At 35.1% G+C, this 23,302-nt stretch overlaps 1 protein-coding gene across 10 annotated transcripts in view; it reads right to left on the bottom strand.

Annotated features, from left to right (window-relative positions):
- HDAC4 (histone deacetylase 4) overlaps positions 1-23,302 on the bottom strand; it is a 304,732-nt gene that overhangs the window by 219,892 nt on the left and 61,538 nt on the right. For 3 of the 10 annotated variants that reach the window (XM_074114819.1, XM_074114825.1, XM_074114830.1), the window contains exon 1: positions 3,960-4,374. The exons of the other annotated variants lie outside the window; for them this stretch is intronic. The gene's annotated coding sequence lies outside the window, so the exon portion shown is untranslated. Of the gene's footprint in view, positions 1-3,959; positions 4,375-23,302 lie in introns of those variants that run through there. 10 annotated transcript variants of the gene reach the window in all.

Genomic DNA, 23,302 nt, shown 5'->3' with positions numbered 1-23,302 from the left:
GCCCTGAAGAGGACAATATATTTGTCGAAACGTTGGCAAAAAGACGAGTTGTTTTTTATTTGACCGATTACTCGCAAATCTTCCATCCTAAGTTTAACAATTTGCGGTACGAAAACTATATATTCCTAAGATTACCAATTAAATAAAATAAAGGGGTTAGGCTCTCCCCCCAGATCCGAGATCTAATTTTAAAATATCAAGTCTGGATGCACTTGTTACACTGCAAGTATAAAGAAAGCCAAGAGACCCGGTGAATCGAACCCACTAAACCCGACAATACATCTTTACTTTACGGGTCACGCCTTTAACCACTCGGCTACCGAGATATTGCCGGAATAGTAATAAAAAATGCAAAAGTAATAAAAGTAAATTTCCCCCCCAAGAAACTTAATTTTCATTTTTTCAAGAAAAAACAAAAATTTTTTATCAATTTCTCTTACTTTATTAACAAGATCTTGTGTGATCGAGCGGATATCCGGTTTTGACAGATTTCAGCCCTTGTAAAGCAGAGGTTTTCAAACTTATTGAGAAGCAATTATTTTCTAGAGTCCCCAATCAACGCATTGCGTTATTGGGTAACAATAAACAACATTTACACATATCAGATGGAGAAGTTACCCAGTGGTAACACTCCAATAGCATTCTACATTCTACAGACTCTCTTCATCAGAGAGGAGATCGCGAGGCCACCTGTCTTTTAAGAGAGTCCTAGAAGTAGTGTCTGGAAATGTTCTGGAAGATAGATGTTGTACAAGTGGATTGTGATGAGATTTAATGTTAAGATGGAGTTTTCTGTATCGGGTTTTCAGCAACTTGTCTTGTACGAAAGTAATGTTGAGGTCTGTGTTCGTGGTTTGATTAGTGACGTAGAAAGGAGCGTTTACTACAGAGCAAAGAATTTTAGATTGCAAGGACCTGAATTCTTTGGAGAGATTTGAGCGTTTGGTTGAACCTCCACAGTTCCATGCTTTAATATACTTACATATATAAGTCTTTTGTTGTCTAGAATGAGTTTTGATCTGTTGTCTAGTTAGTCTTTTCTAGTTTATAAAATAAAAATTAACTAGTAAAATTATAATTTATATTTATATATTGATATTCTCCCTCTTCAAATATTAAATACTAATTATCTTATTTATTGGAGGAGGTTGGGGGGCCAAAATTTCGAAACATTATGAGGCTAAAAACAACTCAATAATACAACTAATTAACTCTCCCGCCCATTTTGATCCGGATTAGTTATTTTCGGATTCGGAATATTTACTAAGAGCAAGTCCGTCCGGTCTGGCACTGAGAATAGATCAAGGATTATCTATCTTTCTCACTCCCGCCTAAAGCTTTATAATTTAATAATGGCGCCCGTAAAAATAGTATAAATTCCCTATTATTTATCTCTTATATATATTTCTCTGGCATCAAAAAAAAAAATGCAGACGTTCCCGTTATACACGGCTAGTTCCATTTAATTGTATTAATTTTTAGTCACAATTTATTAAACACCAAGAATTCTACATCAAGATACTGATTAGAGATAAAAGAAATTAGTAATTAGATTTTCTGAAGTATTATTAATACTTCCTGTTGCAATCGTGACCCCAGTTTTTTTTGTTAAAAACAGAGGATGTCCTCTGGGTACGAAAAAAACGATTTTTACAAATTGTATTAGCGAATAGAGTGATGGTTATAGGCTTTCCTCTAAAAGTGCCTTTACTGTTTTTTTGTACTGAATTACCACTTAATTCTAATGGAGAAATGTAGTTAATTCATAATGAACTAGACACTAACAAAGGGTTTTAGGATTTCTTACTTTAGTGGACTTTTGGGGGAAACTGTGACTTCACGCTGCTACCTTCATCAGAATAATTTTACGAGTAGTATAATACGAGGGTCATTCAATAAGTAACGAGACAAATTACTACTGCTCAAAAACAGCTAAATTGATCCGTATGAAACTTTCAGGACATAAAGTTGGCAACCTTGCGATGACATCTGATCAGCTGTTCAATTATATTTTGTAAACATAACCTCAAATTTACTCAGTTAACGATGGCGAGTCCGCTCGAGAATTGCACCGTGGAAGAACAACGTGCCGTGATCAGATTTTTAGACGCGGAAGGTGAGAAAGGTAGTAAAATCCATAAAAGAATGTTAAAAGTGTACGGAGACAATTGTTTGAATCGTTTAAACGTTTACAAATGGGTAGAACAGTTTCAAAGTGGCCGTACAAAAGTTTCTGACGAGCAACGCAGTGGACGACAGATCGAAGTTGGGACTCTCGGATTGACGCGTTAATTCGGGACAATAGGCGTATCACCGTTGAACTGATAAGTGAAAAAGTAAACGCGATTGTTGGAACTGTCCAATAACATTATTCACAACAAGCTGCAGTACAAGAAAACCTGTGCGAGATGGGTGCCCAGACAACTCAAGGACGCTCACAAAGAAACCCGGCTTCAAATGAGTCAACAGTTGAAAAATCGATATTCGACTGAAGGAGAAGGTTTTTTCAAAAGAATTGTAACGTGTGATGAAACATGGATCCATCACTATGAGCCAGAGTCAAAACGACAGAGCCTTGAGTGGAAGCATACGACTTCTCCCATTCGGAAAAAATTCATGACCCAGCCATCTGCCGGTAAAGTCATGCTTACAGTATTCTGGGATTTTCAGGGGCCAATTTATTGTGATTTTCTTGAAGGCCAAAGAACAATCAACAGCCAGTACTACAGTGACATGTTGGAAAACCAGATAAGACCTGCAATTCGAACGGGCTCTTGACTGAAGGCGTGATTTTGCTTCATGACAACGCCCATCCACATACGGCACAGCTGACGAAAGAAAAACTACAGAAACTGGGATGGGAGATCCTTCCACATCCCCCCCTACAGCCCCGACCTCGCCCCTATCAGACTTCCATCTGTTTGGACCACTTAAATGATGGTCTACGAGGGATACATTTTCGAGCCAATGAAGAGGTGAAAAATCAGGTGCAACCTGAGGGATTCGAGATCAACCAAAAGAATTTTATGCCAAGGGCATTTACAAATTAGCAGAAAGATGGGACAAGTGTATAAGTGTTGCTGGGGACTATGTTGAAAAGTAACCAAAGTTTTGTACTGATTCAATAAACCGTTTTTGAGCAATAATAATTTGTCTCGTTACTTATTGAATGACCCCCGTAATTATGATAATATACATTGAAGCAATCATTTTTTGTTTCCTGCTTTAGTGGAAGATACTCTTCAGTTTCAAGAAAAATATTAAGTAAACTGAAGTGAAAAAAATCGCGTGGTTTAGTTATTTTAATTTTATAAAAAAAACGGTACATTTTAAGGAATGAACACATCAAAATTATATAAAAGACGCCAAAAAACCTGAATGAAGATGAAAAGATAAAAAAAAAAGCCTAAAATATTCGAAATGCGTTATAATTCTAATTTGCTACAATTATTAGATAACACACCGTCACTTATAAACTAAAATTAAATTTAAAACAATAATTTAATAATTAAAATTTTAAAAAAAAAATTGTTAGATTTAAAAAAAACAAACAGGAACAGCTAATACGAAAATGGCTACGAAAAATTATTTTTTTATAATTTCAAAAATACAAAAAAAAAATTGAATAAGAAAAGAATTTGAAAACAATTATTATTATTAATAAAATCGAAAGCAATTGATGCGTAAAAGCACAACAAAAACACATGTGGGTCAATGGAATATTTACTGTTTATTTTTTTGTATTTTTATCTTTAATTACATTGTTTATTAATTTAATTAAATAAATATGACAATTTTATAGATTAAAGGTTTTTTTTTTTTATTAACAAAAAACAGTTGGTAGCAATGCTTTTATTACGAAAAAATTGAATTAAAAAATATATTAAATTAAAATAAAGAAAAATTCGTGGTTATGATCACGTGAAATTAATTAGTTTTAAATAAAAATTAATTATTACCTCTGAAGAAATCCAATATTAGTAAAAAGTCCAAATTAAATACTCAAATAGTATAGCTTGCACACAAGTTTTATTACGTATTATTCAAAAGTCTTTAAATAATATCATAATTTTAGTTACGGGGGAGAAAAACCACTAACAACACTCGTAATCCCCCCAAAGAGCCAACAAAATGGTATCAGGTTGATAAAAAATTTATTTATTTAAAGATAAACTAAACACAGAATATAGTAATGGTGAAAAAGAGAAAAGTGTTGAAACACGGCTCACCACAATACCATTAAACTAAAGAGACTGAACTGACAGTAGGACTAACAGTTAGTGGTCTGTCTCTCTCTGTCTGCCTGTGGTGGGGGAGGTAAGCTACCAGTTAGGGAGTACAGTCAGTTCTGCCAATATATACATTACAAATGTTCCTACTGATTAGCCGACAGATCCGTTGATAACTAAATCTATGGTTTCTTTGTTTTGTCAGGGCTCCCTCTACGAGGGATTGTCCCAATCACACGAGAGGTTTAGCCAATCAAAGATGCATATTGCATTTTTTCCTCAATTAAAAAAAATATTATACCCACATTAATTGAAATACAATATAGAATAGAAAACACGTGATGGACTATCTACCCTCACAATCCCTCTGATAACCAATCTTAAACCAAAAAAATGAATCCAGCAAAAAGTGATAGGCCTAAGGAAGTCTTTAAACTTCAAATGAAAGCCTTAAAAGGAAACGGAAGAAAAATGCAAGGAAGTAGTAAGTCGCACTTACTGACCGATTTGAATATTCGTCATATTATTAGACAGATATAAAAACTACGAATCGTGCAATAAAATGGTATAATATTACTTACAGTAATAAGAATATCTTTTAATTATATATCAGCACTGACCTGAAACAACAGAAAAGAGAAAAATTATTATCAATTGAATTAAGTCACTTAATTAATAATTGGCTACCTTGGGCTCTACATAGAGAAAAGACTCACGTGGAACCCACAACACTAGACTTAAAAGACAAGCAATGACGAAACGTGCGAAACTACTTTACAGGCTACTTGGACGATGCTCCAAATTACCCATTGAACTCAAACGCTTAATATACAACACTATCCTTAAACCTATGTGGACTTACGGACAAGAGCTGTGGAGTTCAGCTAAACCTGCAAACATACGGATTGTACAGTCAAAACTCCTCCGACAGATAGCTGACGCTCCTTTCTACGGTGACTAACCTCACCCTTCACGACGACCTCAACATTCCCTTCATAGACCAACTCGCCAAGACTAAATACTAAAAATTCCATACCGCTCTCTCTACTTGCTCCAATCCTGTTGTACAGTCTCTCGCCTCCTCTCACATCCCTAACAATACTCCTCGACGACTGAATCGCCAGTGGCCCCGCGATTTCCTCGCAGTCTGAAGGACTAAAAACCATATCCTGAAGAGAGTGCTACCGCTGGGCAGTTTCTTTCCTCCTGCCTTTCACGCATCCATTTATACTTCATTCTCCCTATTTACTTATTGTATATTATATTATACAGATTGTAAATAACAAAATAAATTAATAACTGGACAAATTCAAATTTACATTATAAAGATATTACTGCTTTAAATAACAGAAAGAAATTAAGGATTACTTGATCCTGAGGACACGATATTGGATAATTTTGAGCTGGAAGGTAAATTTTTGTGAGTTTCATTGGTTACTAATTATAATAACAGTAAAATAGTATTTCCGGTGGAGGAATTTGAAAGAAGAGAAAAAAAGCAACATTTCCGGATAGCTAATTAATATACGCAATTAAAAGGAAATAAAGATATCACGTTCAAGCGAAAGCTCAAAGCACAAATGAAAAAAACCAGCGGAACCTTCATTATGTGGAAAAAGCTTGCTGTTTCTTCAAGCAAGCTCGGCCCAAACAACTAATCAATTCACGTTTCCGCTAAAATCGGGGGCTAAAAAAAGAAAAAGCAAGAAAAAGAACACAATTTTCTAAAAAAAAAAAAGATTTATAACATTTTAATAAAATGATAAAAGCTCTAGAAAGTGGGATGCTGCTAAAATATGAAAATATTTATTACGCAGATTTCCAAGAAAAAAAAAAAAAAAATTCTCCAGACATAATAATAAAGCAAAGACTAGAGTAATAATGTTTTCCAGAATCTTGACGGTAAGATGGTGGTACACTGTGATGGCTTCCTAATTAGTAGACAGATTTCAAAGTAGAATTAAGGGAATTGTTAATACAGTTTTTTTTCCTCCCCTAGAATTGAATTTTACATGTCATGAAATTTGCCATCAACCCGGTACAATGAGCTGTAGGAAACATTAGGGAAGAGAGAGAAAGAAAAAAAAAACTTAGTGACTAACAGCTGGATTCGATCCTATGATCTCCGCGTGGGAATAATAGTGTGCTAAATCACTGAACTATTCCTCTTAGTTTTTAATAACAAATGAATACAAAAAATAAACACTTGCCAACCAAAATTTGTTTAAAATGAACAGGCGAATTCTAAATTGGGGGGGGATAACAAAAACGGATGTCTGCATTGTAATAGTAGTCTTACAATAGCCAATTAGCTTTCAAAAGGACTATTATTAGTGGCAACAGTTGCTATCTTTAAAAATAGCAATGCCGCTGAATTGTAGATTTGGAAAAATCATAAAACGATGTAGTTTTTTTTTTTATTTAACTTTATTTATTATCAACAACTGCAGTACATTTCTGCAACAAGTGAAGCTGATACATATAAATAAATATATGTGTAGCATGATTGGAGAATTCATCCAATGGTGGAACTCCCAAAATAGAACAATTCACTATTGCGCCCTGGCATTTACTTCATTAAGAACGTTGCCACCGGCGCTGCAACCGTCCAGGAGGACTTCCTGGTAACTTGGAAAACCAGAGGGTTAGAATGTGAGGAAACTAAGAGATGAAACTTGGCATAAAGTGAACGCTTGTAGCTTCACAAAAAATAGAGGAACATGATCTTAGTAGCAAGGTACGGTTAGAAACCAAGTAAGGAGCTTTACGAGGTGTGGTTATTAAATAACAAGGATTGATGCTGCTAAAGAAGAACTATGCATGCGCCAAATCCTAAAGACCGACAGCTGTGCAGCGTAAAGTCTTCTTTTTCGATTGCAGCGACTCACGTGTTTGTAGAGAAATCTGTCTGACCGGAACTGTCGTTTGTGTAAGAGGTGTTACTTTTCGTTTTGCCGAAAACATTGTACTACACATGTAGTAGAGCAACGAATTGTGAAATTTCACATCAAAACTTGATAAAACCGCTACTGAAACTTACCTTTTATTAAAAGAAGTTTATGGCGATGAATGTTAATAACGTGCGCAGGTTTTTGAGTGATTCAAGCGTTTCCAAGATGGCCGAGAAGATTCGGAGATGATGACCGCCTGGGACGCCCTTCCACGTCTAAAACGGATGAAAATGTCGATTATAATTAATCAACATTACTACCGGTGAGGTGCTTACTTAACTCCGTGAAAAAAATAAGAAAAAAACGACCAGATTTGTGGAAGAACAAGTCACGGGGTTCTCCATCAAGACAACGCGCCGGCTTACACTGCATTGTCTGTCAAGACGTTTCTAGCCAAGTACAACATCCCAGTTTTAGGCCATCCGCCTTATTCGCCTGACTTGTCAAATCTACATTAAAAGGAACACGATTTCAATCCGTTGAAGCTGTGAAAGAAAAAGCGGCACGCGTCATGCAGGAGCTCACAGAAAAAGACTTCCAGCACGGTTTCGAACAATGGTAAATTCGCATGGAGCGTTGTAGGGATAGGGGAAGGGTGTATGTTGAAGGTGATAATAACTAAATATGTATAAATTTAAAATAAAATGTTTTACAGCAATGGTCTCGTTATTTAATAGCCACACCTCCGTAGCTTGGCATCAACTAGAAAATTTTTAAAATTTTAAACAATAAAGTGTCAAGAATTGATTAAATTAAATATTCAGTTTAAAATATTGAATGCATAAATTCGTTGACAACTACATCGGCAAGTTCTAAGTCAGCCACATTAAATACCAAACTACACTAAAGATTTGAGGTCCTACATAGGTACACAAACGAATTCTTCAATATAGCTACATTTTTTTGTTAATTTGGTATACCCATTGCACTCGTGGGCAGTAACACCTTTTATTTGAACTACTTTTCAGATAGATAAATAAACTTTATTATTATAAGTATGTACAGTAAATAAATACATGAAATGCCAATGAACAATACATTATAACCTTCATAACAATGGTAATGTGGAAAGCTTAAGATTTGAAGGGTACAGAATGCAGGGGGAAAACGAAGCAAAAACCTGCTAGTGTAGAAAGTTAGCGGAAGGATATGTTTTAGTCTTTTGTGTCTGTAGGGAATAGAAGGATCTGTAGGAGGCTATGTCGCGGCAGAGTGGTTTAGGATGGCAGTGTAGGATGGAAAAAGGAGTTTCAGTAGACTGAGTTTGGATCGTAGGACTGTACGTGGATAATGGATACAGCATTATAAAATGAGCCACTTTTAATGAATGAAGAGAGTCTGTCGCAAGTCTGAGAAGTTTGTACTGTGTAGTCCCTGGAGTTTCTTGATGTTACCTGCTACAGGACCAGGCTCCAGGTGGATGATCACTGAATTCACTTTGTAAAGGAGGAATTTGACGGGCACTGTCTTTTCCGAATCAAGTGAGAATAAAGGAAATAGTAGTCGGGTAGTCCAGTTTACCTCTGATTACTTCGCCCAGAACATAAAACTATTTTTCAAGGATGATTCCATTTAAGGGCACTTTTGCAAGAAAGGGGCGAATGATTAAGCATAGATCTGTGTGTCTCTGGAGTACAACTAAACCTTAAGCAGGCTGAAAACTTGAAAGAAAATTTTACAACTGGTGCTACCCAGTTTACTCAATCTGCACTTTCTTTTTTGAGATTATTCCCAAAAACTACACTTGAAAATTTTTCTTTAAATTTCAAGAAACAACACTAACACCTAAAAAATTTCTCCAGAAAAACTGGGATAGGATTAGGGCCATCTTAAAGTACCATTTTCACGCAATGAAGGGTTTATAAAGAATTTTCCGGAAGGAAGAACAAAAACATGATTTTGAAATTAGGAGTTAAAAGAAAACCTATTAGGAAATCCCCAAAAAAATCTTTAAGACACCATAATTTTTAATGTCATCTAATAGTTGTCTGTAGTTTGGTTGAATTCACCCTTGACTGAAAACTATTTTGAACTATTATTATTCCTTCTTAATACCATAAGAAATAATAATAGTCAAAGTACTTTAATCAATAGAATTTATGGTTATAATAGAACTCCTAATTTGTTCATTAAATGCTATTTCCATTCCACTGAAGCGTGGTCAAAATAGTAGACACTAGCGCTCGTAGCGGTAAAGTTTTAAAGGTTTAAGCTCTAATGTTTTAATTTAAATAATTTAGAATAAAAAGAATTACTAATTATTGTAAGTATTAAACATTTGAGAAAATGTATAAGGACAATTAATTAGAAGAATTGTAGCTCAGTTAAAATCTTGTAAAATATCAGAAACTGAATCAGTAACTAAGGAAGGAATGGTTCTGAAATGCGATCACAAGCAAGTCACTTACTAATTTGTAATTAAACATTTAATTGAAGGAAGAATTATAAATATGAATAAAAAGAAACTATTATAATTATGTTTCATCAATTCTTACCTTTATAAATGTAATTACAATCTGAACTGAACAGTAACTTCAACTATAGTTGTTAAAACCATTCAACACTTAACAATAACTCCGAACACTACAAAATAAACTTTCACATCACGCACTAAACACAAATAACTATAAACAATAATTATTATAAACTATTCACACTTTAAACTGGTCTAAAAAAATATTGAAAAAATAACTTAACAAAACTTTAAAAGAGAAAGTTCTACAAGGTAAAAAAAAAAAAATATGGCCGCTGCTAAACCCGGTAACTGGCCAGATCAGCTGTGATGGACTTAAAGCAGAGTAGCCAACCTAACTTTTATAATAAAATTAAAATATACAAATATCCGTGTACACCAGTACGTCTAATATATACGGTCTCTTTGTTTACTTTATTTCAACTTTTAGTATGTTTCCATTTTCTGTGACATTTTTGGGATGATTTTATTGTTTATTTTCTGACATTTTTTATTTTTTTCTTTTATTAGCGGCTACTTAAATTATTTTGTTTAATGAGAGCTTTAGAATATTAGTATTTTACGGAAATACGAGGTGTGTTCAAAAAGTAACGGGAATTTCCGTTTTTTGAAAAAAATATTTATTTATTCATCTACATTAATATTGTCGCCTTCAAAGTAGTCCCCTTCGCATACAATACACTTGTGCCAGCGCTTTTTCCAATCCTCGAAACACTTCTGAAACTCGATCTTTGTGATAGCTTTCAGCTCTTTCAGCGATTCGCTTTTAATGTCATCTATGCTTGTAAAACGACGGCCTTTTAATGTTCTCTTTATGTTTGGAAATAGAAAAAAGTCACATGGAGCCATGTCTGGCGAATATGGAGGCTGGGGCATCGTTAAAGTTTTGTTTTTGGCCAAAAATTCACGAACAAGCAATGAAGTGTGAGCAGGTGCATTATCGTGGTGCAAAATCCATGAATTGTTTTGCCACAAATCCGGGCGTTTTTTTCGGATTGCTTCACGCAAACGGCGTTGAACTTGTAGGTAGTACTCCTTATTGATTGTTTGACCTTGTGGCAAGAATTCATGATGCACTATGCCATTAAAATCGAAGAACACAGTGAGCATAACCTTCACATTCGACCGCACTTGTCGAGCCTTTTTCGGTCTTGGCGATCCAGAATGCCTCCACTGGGACGATTGAGCCTTAGTTTCGACATCATATCCGTAAACCCATGTTTCGTCACCTGTTATAACACGTTTCAGTAGATCCGCATCGTTGTCGACTTCATTGAGTGACTCTTGAGCAACTTCCATTCTCCGCTGTTTTTGTTCGAAATTCAACAATTTTGGAACAAATTTTGCTGCCACACGTTTCATACCCAAAACATCCGAAAAAATTTCATGGCATGAGCCAATTGATATGGCAACATCATCAGCGACTTCTCTGATTGTGATTCGGCGATCGTTCATAACCATTTCTTTCACTTTTTTCACGTTTTCATCGGTTGTTGATGTGCTTGGACGTCCAGGTCGTTCGTCATCTTCAACGTTTTCGCGGCCATCTTGGAAACGCTTATACCACTCGTAAATCCTTGTTTTACTCATAGCAGACTCACCATATGCCTTTATTAACATTTCACACACTTTATTTCATTTTTTACGCAAAATTTAATACAAATTCTTTGATCCATTTTTTTTAACAAACAAAAATCGCCAAGCTCGAAAAACACGTCTAACCTTAACGGCTGCCACTTAAGAAGTAAACAATGAATATTACTGAAAATTTTATCGTACTTCAGGGGCATGTGTACCAACATAATAAAAAAAAAAATTTTACAATCAGACTCTCCAAACCCGCGAAATTTAAAAATTCCCGTTACTTTTTGAACACACCTCGTATAACTTTTAAATACACAAATTTCAGGGGAAAAAATAGTCTTAATGTGTTTATGTTTGTATGTATAATAAATAAGCATAATTCAAATAAATCGGATGTGAAGACTCACACGACTTTCACGAGTATATATACATTTCCTCTTAAGTACAATATCCTAAAATCACTTACTTCCGGGTAGAACACGATTTGGCAAGATCGCAGTATTTCCGCTTTCCTTGAATAGGAAACTTTAATCAATTCAACAATTAAAAAGTTTGTGACCATTACAAAACAGAAAGAAAATAACCAGCACCAACAAAAACAGAAAGAAAACGATGTTGGTAATTGACTGGTAAAACAAACAATCCACATTGATAACACTTAGCGTTAAAATTATAGTTAATATTATCTGGAAATAGTTTAATAATAAAAAAAAAAATATTCCATAATATTCCACTGTTGTCTTTTTTATTCTGAGACTTTTTTTTTTTCTTTTTAAGAAAACAGAACTATGTAAGAGTCATTGATAAGAACTATGATGATGATAAGAATGTTTACAAGTGGAAAAAATTCTGAGTTAGATTGTAGAGAGTACCTACAAATTGTTGTTCATTAAATTTCTCATTAAATAAAATCTAAATTTACAAACGGAAAAAGGTTCACGTGTTTTTATTCAAATTTTATGACAATTATATGATTTGAGTAAATTTACAGCATTAGGTTTTCAGTGCTAAACAGATGGTGAAATCAAAATATATAGTATTTACTCTAAAACGGAAAATACCAACTGTGAACAAAGTACGCTACCTTGGACTGTACCTAGAAGTAAACGATTGATATGGAATCCCCCATACTAGACTCGAAAAGACAAGAAACTAACCAACGCTACAAAACTTCTTGCTAGACTACTTGAGACAAACGATCGAAACTCAATCTAAATAACAGAAGACTCTTATACGAGGGTCGTTTGAAAAGTCTGTGCAAAAATAAAAACTACTTAATTTTTGGGGGTAAACCTTTTTTATTTTTCAACATAGTCTCCTTTTAGGCTTATACACTTCGTCCAACGCTGCTCTAGTTTGTTGATCCCTTCCGAATAATAGGATTTGTCCAAGTCTGAAAAATAGCCATTCGTTTCTACAATCACCTCCTCGTTTGAATAAAATCTTTTTCCCGCCAGCCATTTCTTCACATTGGGGAACAAATAGTAGTCCGAGGGAGCCAAGTCTGGAGAATAGGGGGGATGTGAAACGAGTTGGAACCCTATTTCCATTAATTTTGCGACCACAACTGCTGAGGTGTGAGCTGGTGCGTTGTCGTGATGGAAAAGGACTTTTTTGTGGGCCAATCGTGGGCGTTTTTCTTGCAGCTCGGTTTTCAAACGGTCCAATAACGATGAATAATATGCACCTGTAATAGTTTTACCCTTTTCCAGATAGTTGATGAGGATTATTCCTTGCGAATCCCAAAAGACAGTCGCCATAATCTTTCCGGCCGAAGGAACGGTCTTCGCCTTTTTTGGCGCAGATTCCCCCTTGGTAACCCATTGTTTAGATTGTTCTTTGGTCTCAGGAGTGTAGTGATGTATCCATGTTTCATCCACAGTGACGAAACGACGCTTAAAGTCCTGCGGATTCTTCTGGAACAGCTGCAAACCGTCCTTGCAACACTTCACACGATTTCGTTTTTGGTCAAGCGTGAGCAATCGCGGCACCCATCTTGCGGATAGCTTTGTCATGTCCAAATGTTGATGTAAAATATTATGTACCCGTTCATTCGAGATGCCCACAGCACTAGCAATCTCACGCACCTTCACTCTTCTGTCATCCATCACCATATCATGGATTTTATCAATGATTTCTGGAGTAGTAACCTCAACAGGGCGTCCAGAACGTTCAGCGTCACTTGTGCCCATATGGCCACTCCGAAAATTTTAAAACCACTTATAAACTGTTCTAATCGAAGGTGCAGAGTCACCATAATGTTTATCAAGCTTCTCTTTAGTCTCCTGAGGCGTTTTGCCTTTCATAAAGTAGGGTTTAATCAACACACGAAATTCTTTTCCGTCCATTTTTTGAAAATCACTCGACTTCCTCGATTCAAACGAATGCCAGGCACAAAGAAATAGACCGATCTGGCTGAAACTTGGTGTGTGCTCTTCCAAGAGATGCTACTAACTATACATAACCTCGATACGCGCCAGTAGTGCTATCTCTCTGACTTTGCACGGACTTTTGAAACGACCCTCGTACCTACTGTTACTGCGACCTATTTGGTCATAAGGCATCGAAGTATGGGGATCGACTAAGCGTTTCAACTCACTACGCCTCCAGACATTACAGTCAAAAATGCTAGGAAAACTACTAAACGCACCGTTGTATGCATCTAAACCTCACCATTCATAATGACCTCAAAATCACTTTCGTTAATGATCTTGCTAACACTCGTTTTCTTAAAATTTCATTCCTTTACAGCAGTTCATCCTAATCCTTTAATTGAACACCTATCTTCCTCCACATTACCAGGTAATCCTCCAAGGAGATTGGAAGAGAAGATGGTCCCGCGATCTACTATCCTCATAAGAGCAGTATAGCGCATCTATTCACGTTAATGGAGTCTCGCCACTGGGTGCCTTCTCCTATCTTCATTCACGACATTATATTACATCACATTTTCTTGTTGCTGCAGTTGAGAATTTCAATAAAAGATTTAAAAAAAAAAAGAAAAGAATTATAAGTTTTCATTAATAATGTTAAGAATGGCCCTTATATTATACTGGCCATTTTCAACTTCAAAATATTAATTCAGTAAAATGACGCTATAAAATTCAAAAAAACTTCGCAAAAAAATTAATTAATGCTACATAATTCCACCTAATTTGAAGAATCCGAAAAATAGGAGCACTATTAGAAATAAAATAGTGAAAACCCGAAATTAATAATTCTACCAATAAAATAGAAAGAGAAATACAACATTGTGATTGCTAGTTTTAGAAAAAACTAGCAAACGGATTTCCCCATTACGTAATCATACTACCAACAGTTGAACATTATATAAATAAAACCACTTCTCGAATAGTAATCTTACTAAATAAAAACTAATACTTTAGGCATGAAAATAGTTAGTGACGTAGCAATCTATAGTTAAGACTATCACCAAAAAAAAATACCCAACCGCGACAACTAAAACGCTACGATTACCTAACGCTGCTTTAGTTAGCTACAGTGAGTTGTAAAGATTAAATTTAGCAGCTATAGTTATTTTTCTTAGATTGCGTATCTGTTATTTATAACTCACTCAACAATTTAGTTTATATATTTCTATTTAATTGTATAAAGAAGATTAACTATATTCAATCAAATCCCCTTTGCCTTATCTAACTATTATCCTAGAAAATCCCCTATTTTCCTACATCTGCAGTGAAGAAAAAACCCCCCTAATTGGGAAATTTTTTTGTCAAACGTTCCCAAAATGAGGTACTTTTGGGAGTTTTTTCTTCTTAATTCTTTCCCGAGTGTGGCTAACGTTCTCGAAACCATTTCACGAAACTTCAAAGACTCCAACTTCAATAACGTGGGCTATCTTTGCCCACGAAAAATCTACAAACTACAATTTCTGATGATGCATCGTGTACATCATCACAAACATTATTTGAGCCCCAAACAGAAATATCTAATTTAAATCCAGGCTAGCATACGAGGTCTGTAAATTAAGTAATGAGACTGATTTTTTTAAAATTTTTTTATTCAAAAAGAATTACAATTCTATATTGTCACCTTCAAAATAACTTACTTCTGAAGCCACACAGCGCTGGAGACGTTTCTTCCATTCCTCATAGCAGTGCTCGAACTCCGATACTGGAATAGCCTTCAGCTGTAGTCGGTTACAACCGTTTCAATGTTTTCGACTGTCCCAAAATGAGTTCCCTTGAGGTGATTTTTTAACTTTATTACGTTTATTGAAACATCAAGAACAAGTGGGTGTTGCACCACGGGTAGTGCTCCTTGTCACACAGCAATTTCTAATAAACTGAGTTTTTGACCAGTAAAAACATTCCTGTGGCACCTCAGCCTTCTTATTCGCCTGACTTGAGTAAGTTGAAAAATCACCTCAAGGGAACTCATTTTGGGACAGTCGAAAACATTCAAACGGCTGTAACCGACCAGCTGAAGGCTATTCCAGTATCGGAGTTCGAGCACTGCCATTGAGGAATGGAAGAAACGTCTCCAGTGCTGTGTGGCTTCAGGAGGAAGTTATTTTGATAAAAAAAATTAAAATAATCTATCTCATTACTTAATTTACAGACCTCGTACATCGGCTAACCCTTACGATTTTCTCTTCCTAGGAGTTTGCTCACAGGTCAACCGGTCCGTTGAAGGATCGAGTTAACTGTAGGGAGGGAACACTGTCCAGAAATTGGCACTGAATGAAGCTACTACACCAGCGCCCAAAAACCTCAGTGCCTTAAATTGAACGCGCTTTAAATTAAATGATAATTTATAATTCAATAATTAATTAGAATTTGCGCGTTTCTCTAAATATTGCTACATACACAGAGATCAATTTGGTAAAAATATTTTTAGACTCAATAGGATTTGAAAACTGATTTTCCACTCAAAATCGATCGTAACACCCACCTTCCCTTTTACAAATATAAGAGTTGAGTTAGTACAAATAAATATGAGTAAATTAGAAAAATCATAATTCATACAACGCAATTAAAAAATTTAAATTGACATTCTTTTAAAATGCTACAAAAACAACTTCTCCAAATTGTTCTAAAAATAGATGAGAAATGAAATATAAAAAAGCAATAAAAGCATTAGTCAAACCTATACAAGATATTGTTCTATGCATAGAGGAAGTAAATAAATACATATGCATAATACATACAGATAGATAGATCTAAATATAGCACTGCATATTAAACTTGTCCTTGAAATGGTGATAGCCCCTGTTGGTGCAGCAATATATTTACTAATTTCAACAGCAATATAGAACTATCGTCGTAATTGTCTTATCGTATAAATACTCTGTTAAAAAAAAAAAAATTACAGCAGAAGCGGCCAGAGACAAGGCCACAATTTTTCTTAGAGGAAAAACATGAAAAGAGTTGCGTGAGTCATAAGAAGTTGATTCAAAATGCTCTGGGCAAAAAGTTCATTTTCTTTTTGCTTAACGAAAGGCAAAAGAACAAGAAAGCGGAAGAATAACTGATTACAAAAAATTACTGTTCTAAGATCTTTGGAGTGAACTTTTCAGATCATCTGAAGAAAGGGCATTGTCCTTTTTTTTTTCCAAAGAAATTACAGTCTGAAAATGTCTTTAAGTCCACAGTTAAGGTTAATATCGCTGAATTTAACCCTCAAAGCACGCATGTATTGTACCCCTGATCGGTTTCGGACTTATATCCATCCTCAGTCAACAGAATTCGAAACTTCACTTACGTCACCGTCACACACTACACGTGCTGACTGAGTGAGGAAGGTTACACGGTGTACACGTGTGTTATACAAAATGTTAATGACTCAAAAAACATTTTTGTAAAAATAATGAAATAATAATTAATGAAACCCTAGTAATATGCTAGGATTGTATAGAATTAGTTTTAGAAACAAAAAGAAGTGGATAGCGTGCTAAGTAGGCAGCTCACTGCCCGAGAGAACACTATCTAGAGGCCGGTAGTGCACTGGTAAAAGCTCTAGGCGCTAATGACCGCAGATATTTACGGGTCTTCCATTAGAAAAAACAATAAATAATACATTTTTAAGACTCATTTACTAGTTTAGGGCGATATTTAGTAATCCTAACATATATCTACACTCTGATTTTTACACTCAGTACACAGACGGTTCTAAATTAGATGGTCGTACTGGAGCTGCGTTCTATGATCTTCAAATAGACTTTGGGGCTAAATTCAAACTTGCACCACAATGTACGGTATATAGCGCTGAACTGTACGCTATAAAAGAGGCATTAAGGTATATCAACTCACTAAACCAACTCAACAAAAAACCGTAATTTACACAGACAGCAATAGTTCACTACAGAAACTGCAAAATGTTAAATTTTCTATAAATAATTCTCATTTACTAGTGGAAATTCTAGAGTTTTATAGAGAAATAGTAGCCGCAGATAAGAAGGTGAAGTTTGTCTGGATCAGAAGTCATGTTGGAATATTGCACAATGAGAAGGTGGACGATCTGGCCAGGAAGGCCACAGTTGATGGACAGACTACAGACTACAGACTTACTAACGAGGACGTTAACACACTTACTGCCGACAAAGAGCGGTAGAGAGTTGGCGACAGATGTACGTAAACGAAAAAAGGTGCATTTTACAAACAATATAATCTGGTCATAGGTAAGAGAAAACACTGATTTCGAAATTTAGAGTATTCTAACAGGAGATTTATTAGCAGTATATGCCGGTTACGCTCAAACCATGCTATTTGCGGTATTTATATAGAAACGGAAAGCGTAGTACTGATTTATGTGAGAACTGCAATGAGGTGGACAGTGGTGAGCACATTATCATGGAGTGTGTGAAGCACGAGAAACAAAGAAAAGAGCTTTTCAACCGCCTAAATAAAGAGCTAACTTCCCCATTTAATTATATCTGCATACTGAGCAGCAAAAAATATAGATGTGTATGAAATATTATATAGTTTTATAGTAGAATCAGGCATTAAAATTTAACAGATTTTAGGTACTAATGGATAATATATAAAAACATAAAGGTTTAAATCTAAATTTTTGGTATTTATGTACAAATAAATGATATGCTGGCTGTATGGGTACTACCGATGCAAAAAAAAAAAAATCCTATATTTTAAGAAAAATAGCGAATGCTCCTTGACATTCTCCCAAAAAAGCTATAATGAATAGGGCCTCAAAATCCATTTCATTCCCTTTTCAACAAACCCCGCACAGTTTACAAATTTTATCTTCAAAAGAAGTCGTAAACCCAATCCATTAATCGAACCCTTTTCCATTCCAATTCCATCCAGATAACCTATCTAGGTAGCTTAAGCCAAAGATAGGTTGTAGGATCTTCTTCAAGCTTTCAAAATAATTAAATCGTTAGCAGATGCCACCAACCCCCCTCCCATGAGGAGGTGACTTTCTAAGCCCCCCTACCATATATTCCTATACTAATTTTAACTCAGTAATCTCTCATTTGCTTTTTCAGGAGTTGCAAATTTTATGTAAAATGGGGGGAGAAAAGAAAAAACTCTACAAGCCGGAAGTGCTCCGAAAAAAAAAGGACTCCAAGACGCCTTAGACTTCACACATTTTGGGGTGCCTTAAAATAAAAATTTGGGTGGGAAAAAGCTAATCGAATAATGGATTTTTCACCGCCCCCTTTTGAGATTTTCCTTTTCTTGACTTTTCTGATTCCTAAAAAAATACTTAATGGACTTTAAATCTACCCGAAAAACCAGAATCAAGCGCTGGTTTAAACTAAGCGGATGTCTTAGAATTTTATCAGCCACGAGAATGTTGATAAACCGGTTCTATTATGAACGCTGTTAACATTCCATTTTAGCGCAAACTAATTTTTTATTAATTTATTATTATTATTTAATGCCTAACTAATGAAAGAAGTATAATTATTATTGGATAAAATCAATTTAATTAGCATATACTTAAAAAAATTAATTAATAAAAACTGGACCATTCAGAAACATAATTTGGTATCTGATTTTTAAGATCTAATATCTCCTTTTTACATTTGATAAATAAAAGTAAAGTAATCGCCTATTTTTTCATGAAGGCTTAATGTCCAACTACCAAATTGTTGTAGACGGAGGCGACTAGCAAACATACTTTACTATAAAGTTCTTATATTAACCATTAAATAAAATCCAAGCCCTAAGACCAGGGGAATTGAACCCACTAAACCAACAATACATCTTAGCTTTGAGGGTCTAGTCTATAACCGCCTAACATACTTTACTGTAAATTTCTCATATTAACCATTAAATAAAATCCAAGGCTTAGACCAGGGGGAATCGAACCCACTAAACCAACAATACATCTTAGCATTGCGGATCTAGCCTATAGCCGCCTAACATACTTTACTGTAAATTTCTCATATTAACCATTAAATAAAATCCAAGGCCTAAGACAAGGAATCGAACCCACTAAACCAACAATACATCTTAGCATTGCGGATCTAGCCTATAGCCGCCTAACATACTTTACTGTAAATTTCTCATATTAACCATTAAATAAAATCCAAGGCCTAAGACCGGGAATCGAACCCACTAAACCTACAATACATCTTAGCTTAGCGGCTCTAGCCTATAACCGCCTAACACACTTTACTATAAAGTTCCCATATTAACCATTAAATAGAATCCAAGGCCTAAGACAGGGAATCGAACCCACTAAATCAACAATACATCTTAGCTTTGCGGGTCTAGCCTACAACCGCCTAACATACTTTACTATTAAACATTAAATAGAATCCAAGGCCTTGAGACAGGGAATCGAACCCACTAAACCAACAATACATCTTAGCTTTGCGGCTCTAGCCTATAACCGCCTAACACACTTTACTATAAAGTTCTCATATTAACCATTAAATAGAATCCAAGGCCTAAGACAGGGAATCGAACACACTAAATCAACAATACATCTTAGCTTTGCGGGTCTAGCCTACAACCGCCTAACATACTTTACTATTAAACATTAAATAGAATCCAAGGCCTTGAGACAGGGAATCGAACCCACTAAACCAACAATACATCCTAGCTTTGCGGCTCTAGCCTATAATCGCCTAACATACTTTACTATAAAGTTCTCATATTAACCATTAAATAGAATCCAAGGCCTAAGACCGGGAATCGAACCCACTAAACCAACAATACATCCTAGCTTTGCGGCTCTAGCCTATAATCGCCTAACATACTTTACTATAAAGTTCTCATATTAACCATTAAATAGAATCCAAGGCCTAAGACCGGGAATCGAACCCACTAAACCAACAATACATCTTAGCTTTGCGGGTCTAGCCTACAACCGCCTAACATACTTTACTATTAAACATTAAATAAAATGCACAAGGCCTAGACCAGGGGAATCGAACCCAATAAACTAACAATACATCTTAGCATTGCGGGACTAGCCTATAACCGCACAGATGTTGTGACGCTTGCATTTTATTAAGTACGCAAAACAACCAAAATTAAGTTTTTACTCAGAAAGAACAATATTGCGGTTTCCATGAGTCAAAAAAAAAAGAAAAAGAAATTAATTCGAATCATTATTTTGCTATGGCCACAATATTGGCAAAATGAGTTCTAGTTAATGAGATTACAAGTAGAGTGCATACAAAGCTAGAAACTACCAGTAAAATATGTTGTGATGCTGGCAATTGTCCCAAATCTTTTACCACCAATCTATTTGCAACCATGTGTTACGACGGTGTGAGAACAAGAAGATCTGTCTATGTCATGGAACTAATAACATTTTTACATGATGTTTTGCGGACAATACGCGGGTGGACGCGGTTCATAACATTTATGAAATTCATTGTTTTTGCTTCCTATCTTTTTTTCTCACAAAGATTACAAAAAAGTGGTAACACAGTAAAAAAATTCACCGAAAAGACACGTTAGAGGGCAAGCTCTCTTGCAGGACTACCATAAAATTAAATCATCTAGGGAAAACTTACAGTTTAAAGTTTATTACTTTTCTTAAGAGTGGTCTGAGTAGTAAACTTAAATACACCAAATTTTCCCAAATTTTCAAAAAAAAAACAAAAAATCTTGGAAAATTGAAAGCACCATCCAGAAAATAGTACACTTCCGTTGTCATTTCTTTCAAATTCGGAATTTTAGAAACTCATTAAAATTTAAATTTTTGGAGTATTGGGCTTTATTTTTAGACTGACTTGAATTCACTTTTGGATAAGCCTTACGACGACATCGGTCGCCAAGGTAGTAATAACAAGAATAATATGATTAATGAATGCATATAAATTGAATAATATCAATTTAAAGTAAAGTAGTAAAAGTAAAGTAATTGCCTATTTTTTCAGGCGGGCTTTACGTCCAACCACCAAACTAGAATAGAATAGAATAGAAAAGAAATTTATTATTCTGGGACAATTGCCCCCTAAGAATAAATACAGGTACAAATAGAGGTCTTAATAGTTTGGTCTGTGATTAAAAGAAAATAAATAAGTATTTACAAAAAGTGAAAATAAAAATAACAGCAGAAATTATGGAAATAAATTAAAACAATTAGAATTTCGGAGGAAGCTGGATAGAAAGGAGATAACTGATTTAAAGATAGATAGGGTAGGAGCATGGCGGACAGATGATGGCAAGGAGTTCCAGAGAGAGACGTAGCACGTATAAGGAAGGATTTGTCAAAGGATGAGGTACGGTGAGAGGGAATATAGAGATCGGATAAGCGAGATCTGGTATTACGGGAATTATATGTCGTGGACGGAGGCGACTAGCAAAAATACTTCACTGTAAATTTCTTTTATTAACCATTAAATAAAATCCAAGGCCTAAGACCGGGGAATCGAACCCAGTACCATGTTAGCTTTACAGGTTTCGCCTCTAATATCAATTTAGCAAGGATGCGTTTCAAATAAAAGGCTTCGATTTTAGGTACAAAGTATTTTTACTTACGGAGCAAAAACCTGTTCCACTATTAAGTCGCTACTGACTGGGCAAAATGGATTACCGGAGGAGATGTCTGCATTATAAGAAAGAAGATTAGAAAGACTAAAGAATAATGAGCTTAGAAAAGCAATGTTTGATAACAGGCTGCATCTTAGAGAATTTTGTAAAAGAAGAAGCAGATTTTATGTGGGCTAATGTGGCGATTGTTTTTTTGTAAGATAGCCGCGGCGATTTAAGTCGATGAAACCCATTATTACGAAGAAAGAGTGGACATTCAGATAGCCATGTTTGGGAGGATAGAGTGGTGACCGAGTTCTGTATATTCCATTAACTGCCGAAAGAATTGTCTTGAAGGCAACCAGTGATCGGTGCATTTGACCAAAATATTTATGCAAGGATCAGGAAAGCGATTTGGGCACACAGTTAAACAGCGAGGTGGAGAGATTCTGGGTTATAATTAGCCCTTAGATTCTTTTCCCGTCTACCCCTATTCCGGAAATGGACGTGTTATCCCGGAAGTCCTGAAGTGTATGAGAAGTCCGAACGCCAATGACTTCAGTTCTTCATGCGCCTTAATTAAAAGAAAAAGAATCCGCTGAAGACGTCACCGGAGAATATTAGCTCATTCCATTCTCATTTTAGAATGAGCTATAACTCATTCTAAATAACATTTAATAATACAAACCATTTTTGTTTTTCTTTTAAAAAAAAGTTATTCATTCTAAGAAAATTATTCTAAAAACAGGACATAATTTGCGTCACAGGAGACTAAAGAAAAAAAAATTAAAAATAATAATACAGAAAATAACTTTTGCCAGCCATATGATTTTATAAAGAGTCCTAAACATTGTTGGCTTCAGTTTAAATTCTGAATGGGTAAATATGACAAAACACATATGGTGTGAACAATCACCAGATATTAATCAGATACTACGTCATTTCTTCAATGTTTTTTTTTGAAATAATTAATTATTACTAAATTACTCAAATTGTAAAAATAGTACCTACCTATAGTCAAAATGAGACTTTGAACGAAAGCACAATGGTAGACAAATAACTTCTCAGAAGTTTAAGGAATTTCCCAAGCTAAATTGTTTAAATCGAAGTTTTACTTCCTACTTTTGTGAAGTATGTTTCGATGTT

Source organism: Rhodnius prolixus, unplaced genomic scaffold (assembly GCF_049639745.1).
Source record: "Rhodnius prolixus isolate KJV_2025 unplaced genomic scaffold, Rpr scaffold_7, whole genome shotgun sequence".
Lineage (NCBI taxonomy): Eukaryota > Metazoa > Arthropoda > Insecta > Hemiptera > Reduviidae > Rhodnius > Rhodnius prolixus.
Note: the sequence above shows the minus strand (reverse complement) of the source record. Positions and strands in the feature narration are given on the sequence as shown.